Below are 12235 nucleotides of genomic sequence, written 5' to 3' on the forward strand. Positions count from 1 at the left end.
GAGCCCGCTCCAACACCCTGGCTCCCGCACATGCTCCCCCGCCGCCTCCCCAGCCATCCCCGCTCCCCCCACGCACCCGTGGGCTTCCCACAACCCCACCTCCCCCCCCCCAAAAAAAAAAATCTGTGATCAGAGAACAGTGCGGTGAAAAAAAGCCCTCCCTCACTACCCTGTGAAAGGCAGCGTTATTGTGGCGGTGCACGCACTAGGAGAAGGGGAGGCAGGCAGGGACACGCGTGTGCCCGGCCCGGCCGGGACCGCGGGCTATAAATAGCGGCGGGGGCGCGGGGCGGCGGGGGCTGAGCGGATTCCGCCCCGCGCACTCGCTCAGGAGGTGCCGGGCTCGGCGGTGGCGGGGGTGGGTGCGTGGGCGGCGGGCGGGGGGGGTGGCGGGGGAGGGGAGGAGGGGGCTGCTGCTTCTCCCTGTCTCCAAGTCAGGCTCTGAACACGAACTGGCTTCTTTTTTTTTTTTTCCCCCTTTTTTTTTTTCCTTTCTCCTAGAAGAGTGCAGGCACACATTACGCGAAACCCACAGCCTTTCGCGATACACAGCTCGAAACGCTCTAGTTTATTTATATAGCCCCTCCACCCTCAGCTCTTCCCACCCGTCCCCAAATTCCCTAGAAATCCAGCTAAGGCGTGGGGAAGAGGGGAAAGCGGTTTTGGAGGGGAGGGAGTTATTTATTTTTGTTTTGTTTGGGGATTGTTTTGTTTTGTTGGGGTTTTTTTCTTTGCATACAAAAATAAGTGAAGAAGATTTTGCAAGGTAGGTTTCTCTGTGTGTGCGCGCGCGTATGTGTGCGTGCGTGCGTGTGTGTGGTGCTTTCCTTTTGCTTTTTGCAAAGTTTTCTGATTTCAGCTGTTAGATGCTTTTACAAGACATAGACTTTTCTGATTTGTTCTGCTACCTGCCTTTGAAAAGACTGGACAGCGTTGCATTCCCCCTCCTTGCAAAGAGTTCTCTAGACTGTCGTGTTTTGTGTCCTGTGCATTTGATGTTCCTGCAGGAAAGCATGTTAGTTTGCGAGCTCAAACTGCAGACAGGGAGCTATGTATTTGAGACCCCCCCACACTTTTTGCAGAGGCTGCAACTTTCACTTTGTCACATTTTGGGGTGGGGGGAGAAGGCAGGCATCAATTCACTCAGGAAACAAGCTTGCAAATGAAATTTTAATTGCAAAAAGAGCAATGTTAAAGCTTAGGGAGGATGAAAGGGAGTTGACATTTCTTGCATAGAGAATTTGCTACCACTGGGAATAGACTGAAAGTCCATAGTGAAGGGGGGGGTAATAGGTAAAATAATAACAAAGCAAATGATAAGGCAAAATACTAATTAAAGTGATGCAGGAAAGTGAGAGGCTGTTACAAGCTCTAACCACCTGTAGAGGGAAATCTTTATACATAGTAATTTCTGATAGCTGATCTATAGAGAAACTAAACAGAATTACATGTTCCAAACTTTGCTGCTCTGCAATGTGTGAACCAAGATGCCAAGATGCTCGGTTAATTCTCGGGGGTTTGCAAACTGCAGATACTGTTAGCTCAGGAGAAATGAGGATTTCTTAGTCTCCACCTTGGCTGCAGCCGTCTGTGGTGCACGTCCTGGTTTCCTTTACTGCTGCTGCACTCAGCGTTGGTTATCAACAGATGTCTTGCCTGAGAAGAGCAGGTTTGATTTATTGCTAATTTCAAGCAGGTTTCTTAATCAAAAAAAGTTGAATGGTCCTCACTGTCTGAGGGGAAGGTTTCCAAAGTAGCTGTGAGGACCAACTACTTCAACCAGTGGAAAGCCTTTTTCCCTTCAGAGAACCCTGCTCAATTTCTGTGTAACTAAAAGTAATAACTAAGACCATGTGACAACTGACACAGTACAGAGCGTGAGTTATGTGCCACACCTTGTGTAGTACCTTTCCTTCTGAGGAATCTCAGGGCACTCAGTGGAGCAGTGGAGCAACCTGACCTCAGAGGGGACAAAACTGGCAACTGCAGGATGACAGCCAACTGCCTCAGAAGGGTGAGGTGGCACTGGAAGTCAGAGACATGGCAGTTGATGCAGAAAATCAAAAGTGATGTGGTTTTGAGGCAGCTTTTCACTTCTCGCTTGCTCATAGAGTATTTTCATCCTCTGCCATGAAAGGCAGATCTGTCTGGAACATGCTGGGGGTTACAAAGTGCTCAGGTCTTAATCATAGAATGGTTTGGGTTGGAAGGGACCTTAAAGACCATCTAGTTCCAACCACCCTGCTATGGGCAGGGACACCATCTACTAGACCAGATTGCTTAAGAACCTATCCAATGTGGCCTTGAACATATCCAACACTTAATTACCCTGCCTACTACACCATTGGTCCATCTCCCTTGCAGAAATATGGAGATCTTGAGTTCATTTGGCCTTGAATCACCTCTACAGCCACCTGTTCAACCCTCATCTGTCATTCGCCTGTCCAACTGAGAAAACATGGAGATCTCCTGTGTTTTATGCTGGTGAATCTTGATGCAGACGTCATTGGGGTCATCTGATTAGTGAGACTGCAGGTGGTGAAACACCATGGGGCAGTGCTACTCACTTGTATCCTCCACAGAACATTACAACAGCTGGAGTCCATCCCTTCAGAGTGCTGTTTTGAGGTTTCTGAGGTTTGTGCTTCATGTCTTTTCTTTTGTCTGCTCCTCACCCCAACACCCAAATTGTTGATCAGATATTGATCAGGATATCTGAATGTTTTGAAATGCCACCGGGTTTAAACAGCTTCAGGAGCTCCTCGCTTGCCACTTCAAGAAAGCAATCTGTGGCAGGATGACTCTTGGTAATGAGTTTTCATTAACTCCTTTCACTTCCCCTTCTCTGGGAGCTTCTGAGGTCCTACACATGGTCTTCTCAGTACAAACTCTCTTTAACCCAGATATTCTCACATCCACTTCACCTATGAGTCACTGCACTTTCTAGCCTACAATTACATTTGCATAGCTTGTGCAATAGAGGGAATTCTCCAGCTCGAACACTGCTCATCTACCTTGTTGCAGCTTTCCAGATGCTGTGTCTTTTCATGTCAGATTTAGAAGGATTCCCTGTGTTGAAAGAGCTAACCACTCCCTCTTTTTCTGGCCTTTCTCTCTACTACCATCTCCTCCTAGTCCAACAATGAACAGGACTGCATCAACACAGAATCTTGCCCTGAAAGTGCTTATCTTGCTTTAGATGCTTGTGCTGAAGGATATTCCCTATTAAGACTCCTCCTGCTTTGTATGTTCTTCTGCTACTCTTGATTTTCTAGTGCTAAGCATCCTGTGATGCAACTTACCTCAAGGAGGCTGCATAAGCTAATTCTGAAGTGGTTTTATTCAAGATGGTGGTAGTTTATGTCACCATACAGCATATTAAATGTCAGGTGGACAGCCATACAGAGGAAAATCCTGTATTTCTTCTCACTGTACTTCTCCAGATTGTCTTGCCAATAATTACATAGTACTACTAGAGACCTAGATACAGTCTTCATCACAGTAAATGGCAATGAAAGTAGCTCTTTCTTATGAAAAACCTTCAGAGAGGCAACCACACACCACCTTATAAACTCCAGGTATAAGAAGTAAAACTCTTTCTTCTACTAAACTATGTATGTAGCATAAGGACTGGACAAAAAGTCAGTGCTGGTGAGGTAGAGCAAAACAGTTTATTGCTTGGACTCACATTTAGTTTATAGGAAAATGAGGAAAAGGCCACAAGTCCACAAACTATCTGGCAGAAGAATTGCTGTCTCTCAATTTCATTGCAGACCTCTCTGAAAGGCACTCCAAAATTCATTGACACCCATGTGCAGTCTCACTGCCAGGTTAGTTCACCTCCACTTTCTCAGTTGAAAAACTAGTATCAAGTCAAGGTGAGTGGCTTCACTCTTTCACATACTCATTGGAGTATTTTTGATATTCCATGGCATTTTTCCCCTCGAAACACCAGGATCTCAAGTAAGATTGAAAGATTGTCTCAGCCCTGACATTTGCAATGCATTCTTGCAAATTCTTCTTGTATAGTAGCTTCAGTTTCTCCTGCTTTTCAACCTTAGGCACGAGCTTCCCATTGACTCCCACTGTGAGTGTGAGGCCATGCACCTTGCTCTTGGTGCTTGTCACTTTACACTCCTCTTTGCACTACCCAAGATCTCCTTCCTATCAATTCGTCACTTGCTGTGATCTTAACAAAAATATCTACATAATATTATTTATATTATAAATAATATAATATTTCTATAAATTATATAATTTATAATATAGCAATACTTCTGCAAAAGATAGCTATTCCAAAATAAAAAACCGTGCTGGGGCACAAGTAATTTTCCTCTGTTTTTCATAGGACTCTCTTCTGTGCCCTTCCATTTGAATTGTAACCTCATGGGGCAGTTACTGATGTTGTTCATTCTCTGGTACAGTACCCACCAGGTCATGCATAGGTAGTAGGTAACAATTACATCGTCTGTCATTATTTTTCTTTTTTCGCCCCCCTAAATAAGGATCCAACTTTATTTTAATGCCCCAACCTATGTTTTCAAGTGTTGGCTCCTGGCTAGAATGTTCCTTTTGGTTACTTTTTGATTCTTTGTTTGCACAGCATCCCATAGGATGGGAGCTTAATCTGAGATTGCCAACACATGATAATGAGGCTCACTTTTGAAAGTTTAACTTGTGACATGTTGCTAATGTAAGGATCAGTCAACTGATACAATATTAACGTAAAAAAAAAAAAACCAAAAAAACACAGATTTCTAAATTTAGCTAAATACTCATTGTCAGTTTTAAACAACAATTCAAGATAGCTTGTATATGCAAACCTTGAACTACCCAGAAAATCATTACATGAAATGTAATTCAGACTTTGTATCTCTGTTCATATAGTCCTGCAATAATTGCAATTACTGCAAAAGCAGCACAAAACAATGATCTGTAAGGGATTTGAAGAAGCATATGGGTTTCATCCCCTGGCTCCATGGCAGGCATTTATAGCAATATGATGATAGCCTGCGTTTCTCTGTTGCTCGTCTGTGGATCTCCAGATATTCTACTAATATTCTGTAAGTTATGTATGGTACTTCTCCATCCAGTTCACATCGTGAGCTGGGTAAGTATTAATACAAATGTCCTGTCATTAAAAGAATGTACATGTAGCCACAACAAGGACCAGGGACACAGCTGCTACCCATCCTCAGCTTTGGAGGGCCCACTGATGAGGGAACAAAATGGAGAAAACCACTATGGTTCCTCTGTACACGTTTCGCCATATATTGGCTGATGGTAGTGGTGTGATCAGATGTATGCACTGCAGCAGTGTTTCTGAGGACTTTCTAAATGGTCTATACTCTTCCAAATACTGAAGTGTGTCCTTCTTCCTGTGAATTTCATGGCATGCCTTGTCTTCTCAGTGACAGCTGTTGGTCCAGTAGCTGTCACAGTTTCCCCTAGGGGAACCAAAGCATGTCTTAACAGTAAAAATTTGTAGATGTTTCCGCTCCTATGCCCAGTCACATGAATTACCTCCTCCCGATTCATGACCAAATAACATCATATACCAATAGTCATTTATTTGGCAAAGTAAAAGAATATGAAGTATCGCATGTTTCTGCAATTCAACATCTGGGAAAGTAAAAGCCATTGGTGCTTGCCCAGCTGGTCCTCCGGGACTTCCACAAGTTTTGTACGCACTGATGGTTTGCCAGTCACAGTAAGGAAACCAGTGGCTTACTTTGTAAACTGTGTGTAGAAAAGACAGCTTGGATCCAAGCAGAAACAGCTTGGATCTTGGTGCCGTTTATAGGGTTGAACTTGCTATTAGCATACAGTGCATAAATGTTAACTGGTGATAAAAATAGGTGTTTAGACAAAAAATCATATGTGATCTAGATCTTTTATCCATTCATGTTTTAATTTTCTTTCACGTTATCGGAAACTGCCACGTTTCTGCTTTACTGAACATGGGTTTCTGGAATTTCAGACTTTAGATAAAAGAGATATTTGGGCTTTTAGTAGGAATTCCAGAACTACTGAATGGTGTGAATTTGGACCTAAAAAGGTAAGTAGAGAAGTGACTGATGAAATCTCTATCCCATCCTTGTTTGAATATGCATTACATTTTCTAGTTGAGTAACACTTCTATGTTGTAATTTTTGATAGCCAGATTGAACTACATTCTAAGGAAGAACAAATCAGAGGCAACAAATTAGGAAAGGACAGTGTTACAGCAGCATCAGAGGCCAGGATAAGAGCTCACAAGGCCATGTCTTCATAACCCTAGACATCTCACCTTGTCTTCCACCTCACCATCTATGAAATGTAGCTAAATGAATGTATTTTCTTTTTCCCACTCCACTGTCTTCTGCCCTGAGAGAATCTGATTTTTTTCTTTAATTATATCCTTTGGCTTCATGTTTTATCTCAGTAAATAAATTCTTCCTAAATTACTTAAAAATCACCCCACTCCATATCCCATTCTCTCCCACTGACTATGATACCGGCTAGCTTGAGGTAAAGACTGACACAGATTTTTAGCATTTCTTCATCACTGCCTTCTCTTATTTCCTATGAGTACAAGTTCCTGTATAATTTACCTTGAGGTGTTTTTTTATGCTTTTGTTCTTGCTTATAACTCTTTCTTTAAGGTATTTGCCAGATATGTATGCACATTATGTTAAAGGTCATGGGTCTTATTCATTAAAAGTTCCATTTTAAAGGCTAATGAAAATCAAATCTTAGTGTAAAGGCTCATCAAATTCATAGTAGGATTCCTCAAAGGTTGTGCTTCTTGTATCTGAAGTATGATGCCTATTCACTGTATTTCTTCCATAGGTTCAACTTTCATTAAGAAGTGGTATGATTTTCTTTTGATATCATCCTCAATATTGAGACCTTAGTATTCTTTTCCACCAGCTTCATTATGCTAATGCTTCTCTTCTTTTCATCCCTGTTACACAGAAGTATGTCTCTAGGGCCTGGTTTTGCAGCCATTGGAGGAAAATCCAGTTTCTATCCCTTTACATGTTATAGCAGCAATATATATCTCTAATGTAAACAGAAAAGCTAATGAAAACAAAGCAACCCAGGTATAGTGGCATTTCAACCCAAAACTGTTCAAAGTGTTTATTAATGCAATTTGTGTGTGATGATACTACCATGACTTGTCTATTTTATTGGTGTCCTGGTATATGCATCCAGGTTCTCATAAAATTCCGTAAATCGAAGTCTTAATAAGTCCTTGATCTTCTGACAAAGGTGAGATTTTCTTTACTAACATACTGCAGTTTCTCATTCTGATGTTGGAAGTAAAACATTCTTTTCCTCTTTGTGCTTCCTTGCATGCTCTGATCTCTGATTATTTATAATATAACAATATTATAAAGTCTTCTTACTGATGACTTTTATTCATTATCTCAATGCTATAGATACCTTCAAGAACATCCTGGTTAGGTAAGTGGGTATTGTCTTATCTTCATTTTATGGGTAGATATACCAAGTATAAAGCGATGGGCACTTCACCTGAAATCGGAGGAGAACCTCAAAATTTTTCAAGGAAAAAGCCTTTCCATGAGAAATTTCAGATCAACACTTGTAGCAATTTTGTAATTAGAAGGAAATATCTAGATCCTAATCCTCAGTTTTAACTAGCAATTACTCTTCTTCAGATCCTTTCACTAGCTTATACTCTGACACCTATAATAACCAGCAGATTGTTGAATAGATATTGCTTTAATTTATTTCCATTTCAATATGACTGTGCTTTCCTCTGGATTCTATATTTTCCTGTAACATGAATTAACTGGTATAAGTTATTGATTGACCTGATACAAGGTGAATTTTATTCCAAAAGATGAAGGGGGTTTGTGAGTTCCTAGTATATCTTGGTGACGCTTCACTCTGTTTCTGGTTATCTTCTGTTCTCCTTGTGTTTGGAACATATCAAGTGTCATTCAGCTTCTTGAGTGAACGAGGCCAAGAACAGACTCAAACTGTTTGTGGAAGTAAGACTGGGTTAGGAGAGTATTTTATAGCAATTATATTAATGAATGGCTCACAGGTCAGCTGAACTCCAAAGCTCTGAGGAGGTAACTCTCAAACTACAGCAGACCCAAAATGAGAAAGAGATGGTGCCTTGAACTTGCTGGAAGGGAAATTTCCAAGGGAGAGGACAGTTCCACATATATGGATCATACATGTTACAGCAGCCCTTTTGGCGTCTTCTGTAGCTGTAGGTGATGCTGATGGGGACTCCACTGCTTCAGTCAGTATTGGGTATCACTTTTCAGTGGAGTTAAAAATACAGCATCCGTTGCTTTCATTAAGACTTCATTGGTAGGAAAGCTTAATTGTTTGGAAACAAGGAGATGGCTGATAACTAAAATATCAACGTAGAAGATAAATTCTCTTTTTAGTGCTTCTAATGATCAGGAGAAGTGGAAACTGCTGTTTGGTACATGACCAACTGCCAAACATACTTTTCAGTTTGGATGGTTTCCATTTCTTTTTTTTTTTTTTTAAGCCAGAGATTCTCTGGGCACTGGACTTCACTTTGACCAAGCCTTTACCAGCAGACAGGCAAGATAGGAGGTGGTTCTGCTGAGGTGGAGATGATGTATTGGGCTTGAGAATCAGGGGACACCAAAGAGGAAGGCAGGCTGGTTTTGTGGAATTGAAGCTGAAAGATAGTACTACAGCTTCCAGAAGAACATGTTAAACCCTTTGGTAGAAAGATCTAGTTCTTTCACTAAGTTTAGAGGTCTTAGGGGAAAAGAAACCACACAACACAAAAAACCCCAAACAAACCACAAAACAAAATAAAAAATCCCACACGTGACTGCAAGGAGCTGCTCAGGATGGGAAGCAGGGAGGGAATTCCAGGCATCTTTGTGGCTGGTGAGGGTCTCAGGCCCAGGAGCTGCAAGGCTTGCCAGCATGCCTGTTCCTGACCTGTCACAGAGATCATCCGTTGTGCACAACCAGGCTGATACCTTTTCTTTGCAATAGAGAAAAAGGAAAGCTAAACAGCTTTCCTCTGTTCACATTCACAGAGGAGAACTACAGAGAAATGCAAAGCATTTTGGTGTATGTCTGGGAGGGAAGAGAGTAGATGACCATCCCTTCCTTCCACAGTGGACTGTGGGTTATCTGAAAGCTCTCAGGTCTGAGTGACAGAAGATAGTTTAGGTGTGCACACCTCCATCCTTAAACTCCTTTGTCACCTAATGATTTTAGTAATACAGGATGAGCTTCATTGCAGTTCCTCAAAGAAGGTATGTTGTGTGACTGGCTCTTCATCTGGGTCTTTAGGTGCTTTGACCTGTCCTTGGTATGAGGTCTTTCCCCACTGTGGTATTTCTCCACATCCTTCTAGTGTCTGGGCTGCTACTGCTGTAAAGGCCAGCTTTCCAGATGTATATGGTGAAAAAATGATTTAGGCTGGGTTTTCATTCTAGGTCTGAGGCACAACATCTTTCCCAGTCCTGGGAAGATGGATTTGTGGCTGGTGTGCCAGAGATATGCGAATGAAAATGGATCTGCCCACTTCTACCAAAGTGTGTGTGTAGTCCTTTTAAAATGCCTCATCTATTTCCCCAAGCCTGACAGTGCTTATGATGTGATCTCATAAAGGTGTGTGATGTCCCCCTCCCTGAGTCCTGTTCTATCACTACCAGTAGTTGGCAACACCATTGTCTGGCTAAGAGACAGAGGAGGAGACAGCCTTACCTCATTGATTGCAGTTTATTGACATTAGGAAATTCATTGTCTGCAAAAGAAGTTGGTAATAATTAAGTGAGTTAATAAATAAGGAATGTGTGTGTACAGATTAGACAGTAAATAACTTACCGTCTTCTTGATTGCCCCAGAATTTTGCTTCTCTCTTCATGCAAGGTGTGAAAAGGGATGATGGTGGGCAGAGCATGGTAGGGTATTCTTACCTGGGGAAGACAGTCCCATAAGCCTGGGCTTTCCCTCGGGTGCTGGCATGTGTGTCTGAGTCTGTCCCCGGGGGTGGGGAGGTTGTTTAATGCTTTTAGTGCCATTTTCCAACAAATGAGAGATGTGTTTAAAAATAGCAACAGCCCTTTATGCTTGACTTTTTTTAGTCATTTTAAGAAAGAGCTGCATCCCTTTGGCTGGGAGACGGGAAGACGACCTGATCTTCAAGGTCCTCATTAGCTCCTCTGGGACTGTGGAAGGGCTCCTGGTGCCCTCCCCTCCCCTGGCTGCATGTGTTAATTGACCCCTCTTCGCACACTTGGTGGCAAGAGAGGTCGTTTCAGAGATGTGTTTTGCTTAATGGGAGCAGGGAAAGGTGTGGTGCCTAAAGGGAATACCTCTCTTGGCCAGATAAACCCCGCAATTGTCAGCAAGACAATTCTCTTTTGTCTGGCTGCTATTGATGCCTGGGTTTGGGGCAGGGGGCTCGGGGGGTGCGAGTGTGTGTCTGTGTGTGCCACACTGCAAGCTCAGGTTTAGCCATCTGCGTACAGACTATAGCAGCATTATAATTTTTAATTGCAATTTCATTTGATATTCTCTCCCTTTCCCCCACCCTTTTCCCTCTCTCTGTATAATCTGGATCATTGCTCTCTGTAGCTGATTCCGTGGGAGACCAAGCAGAGTGCGTGGGTGCAGAATATAGAAAGCCAGAGCCATAGAATCTGTTATTTGCGTCATTCTAGGAGACGGGGCTGTTTGCCTGACAAATATACAGAATTAATCCTGGTTTTATCAATATCTGTCTTTTGCTACAGTAGCCAAATACAAGTGTAAGGTGGTAGGGGGACTTGCTGCTGCTGTTGTTGGTCTCTTGTGGGGAGGGGGAGTGCGGGGGGGTGACAGGGGAAAAGAGGAGGTAAGGATGCTAAAATATATTCAGCTCCCCCCGTGCTGTTTGCCTTACAAATATTCAGAAAACAGACTTATGTTTCCAAATTGCTTTTTGTTAAAATTGGTAACCACGAGAAGGGGAGATGGGGCGGGGGGGGTGGGGGGGGGCGGGGGGTAATGTTCTTGCAAGGTCTGTCTATGCAGATTGCTCTCCCTGCCTGTGCTTCTGCATGGGATATGTGTGTGTTTTTTAAGAAATATCTCCCTGTCCCCAGCGCATATTCCTTCCTCCCCACCCCCCACCCCAAACACACATATGAACACCCCTCAGGATTTTTGTGCAACTGTACAGAGCGCTGCACTACACAAAATATGGGGCTTGCTAATTAACTCTTTTCCTCGAATTGAAGTGCCTTACTGCAAGCACAAAGCTCCAAGCACAGACATCTTTTATGATGAACTAGAGCCTCTGAAGAGGAGAATCTGAACGTGACGTCAATAGCTGATAACTGACGCAGCCTTGCAAAGGAGTCTCAGGCTGGCTCCTTGCAGCCTGCAAGCCCTAATGATTCTATTTTTTCCCCAGTCCCCCCTCGTAGTGAATTACTAGAACGCAAACACACACACCCCTTTTTCTTCATATATGTATTTATAGATCCTTTATTCTCCAAACAAAGGATTTTTTAAGGGGGGGAAAGGTACTGGGTGGGGAGGAGAGAATTTTATAAAAAAAACCCTTTCTTCGTGCTGGGTGCAATTCAGTACATGAAACCACCTCTATCTCTCGGCAAAGCAAACATCCCTGCCTGAAATCCACATTTGTGCATGATGGCAAACTGGTGCATGGTGGTTGTGTTTTTTCCAAAGCCCACTTTATAAAGACTCCGGAGGAAGACAGACACAATAATGATTGCAAGGCAACAGGCAGAGAGGCACTGAGACAGACTCAATACAACTGTGGATTAGGGGGTTGTGCAATAGGACAGCATGGAAGGCGGTCAGTTTGGGTCGTTTGGTGTGGATTTTGTTTGTTTGTTTTTGTTGTGTGGTGTTTTTTTTTCCTCTGCAATGATACACCTAAAGCAAATGTGGATGGTGTTGCAGAAAGAAGCTAGGGTAGGGGGGTGCGTGGTTGGGGGTTGTTGTGTTGTAGGGGGGCAGACTTAATGCACATTTAATGTTTTGGATGTAGCGTTCCAGCGAAATGCCTTTGTGTGTAGATTTTTTTCCCCAGTACCTGCTAAAAATAGCATCAGGGTTTTGATCGCGTTCCAGAAATAGACAGAGGGTTGCACTTGTATAAAAAGCGAGCGCGGGTGGAAGAAAACCTGGACATCACCGCAGTATTTTTTTTCCAACTCCTGTCTGGAAATTAATTGTTGGATTCCCCCCCTCCCTTTCCTCG

General features: G+C 42.9%; 1 long non-coding RNA gene across 1 annotated transcript in view; it reads left to right on the forward strand.

The window, feature by feature from the left end:
• Positions 1 to 479: 479 nt before the first annotated feature.
• Positions 480 to 12235, forward strand: part of LOC108641385 — a 76126-nt gene continuing 64370 nt past the window's right edge. The window contains exon 1 of the long non-coding RNA XR_001921975.2: positions 480 to 766. This is a non-coding gene — a long non-coding RNA (uncharacterized LOC108641385). The remainder of the gene's footprint in view (positions 767 to 12235) is intronic.

The sequence above is a fragment of the Manacus vitellinus genome, unplaced genomic scaffold (assembly GCF_001715985.3).
Source record: "Manacus vitellinus isolate BGI_N305 unplaced genomic scaffold, ASM171598v3 scaffold_6_pilon, whole genome shotgun sequence".
Taxonomy (NCBI): domain Eukaryota; kingdom Metazoa; phylum Chordata; class Aves; order Passeriformes; family Pipridae; genus Manacus; species Manacus vitellinus.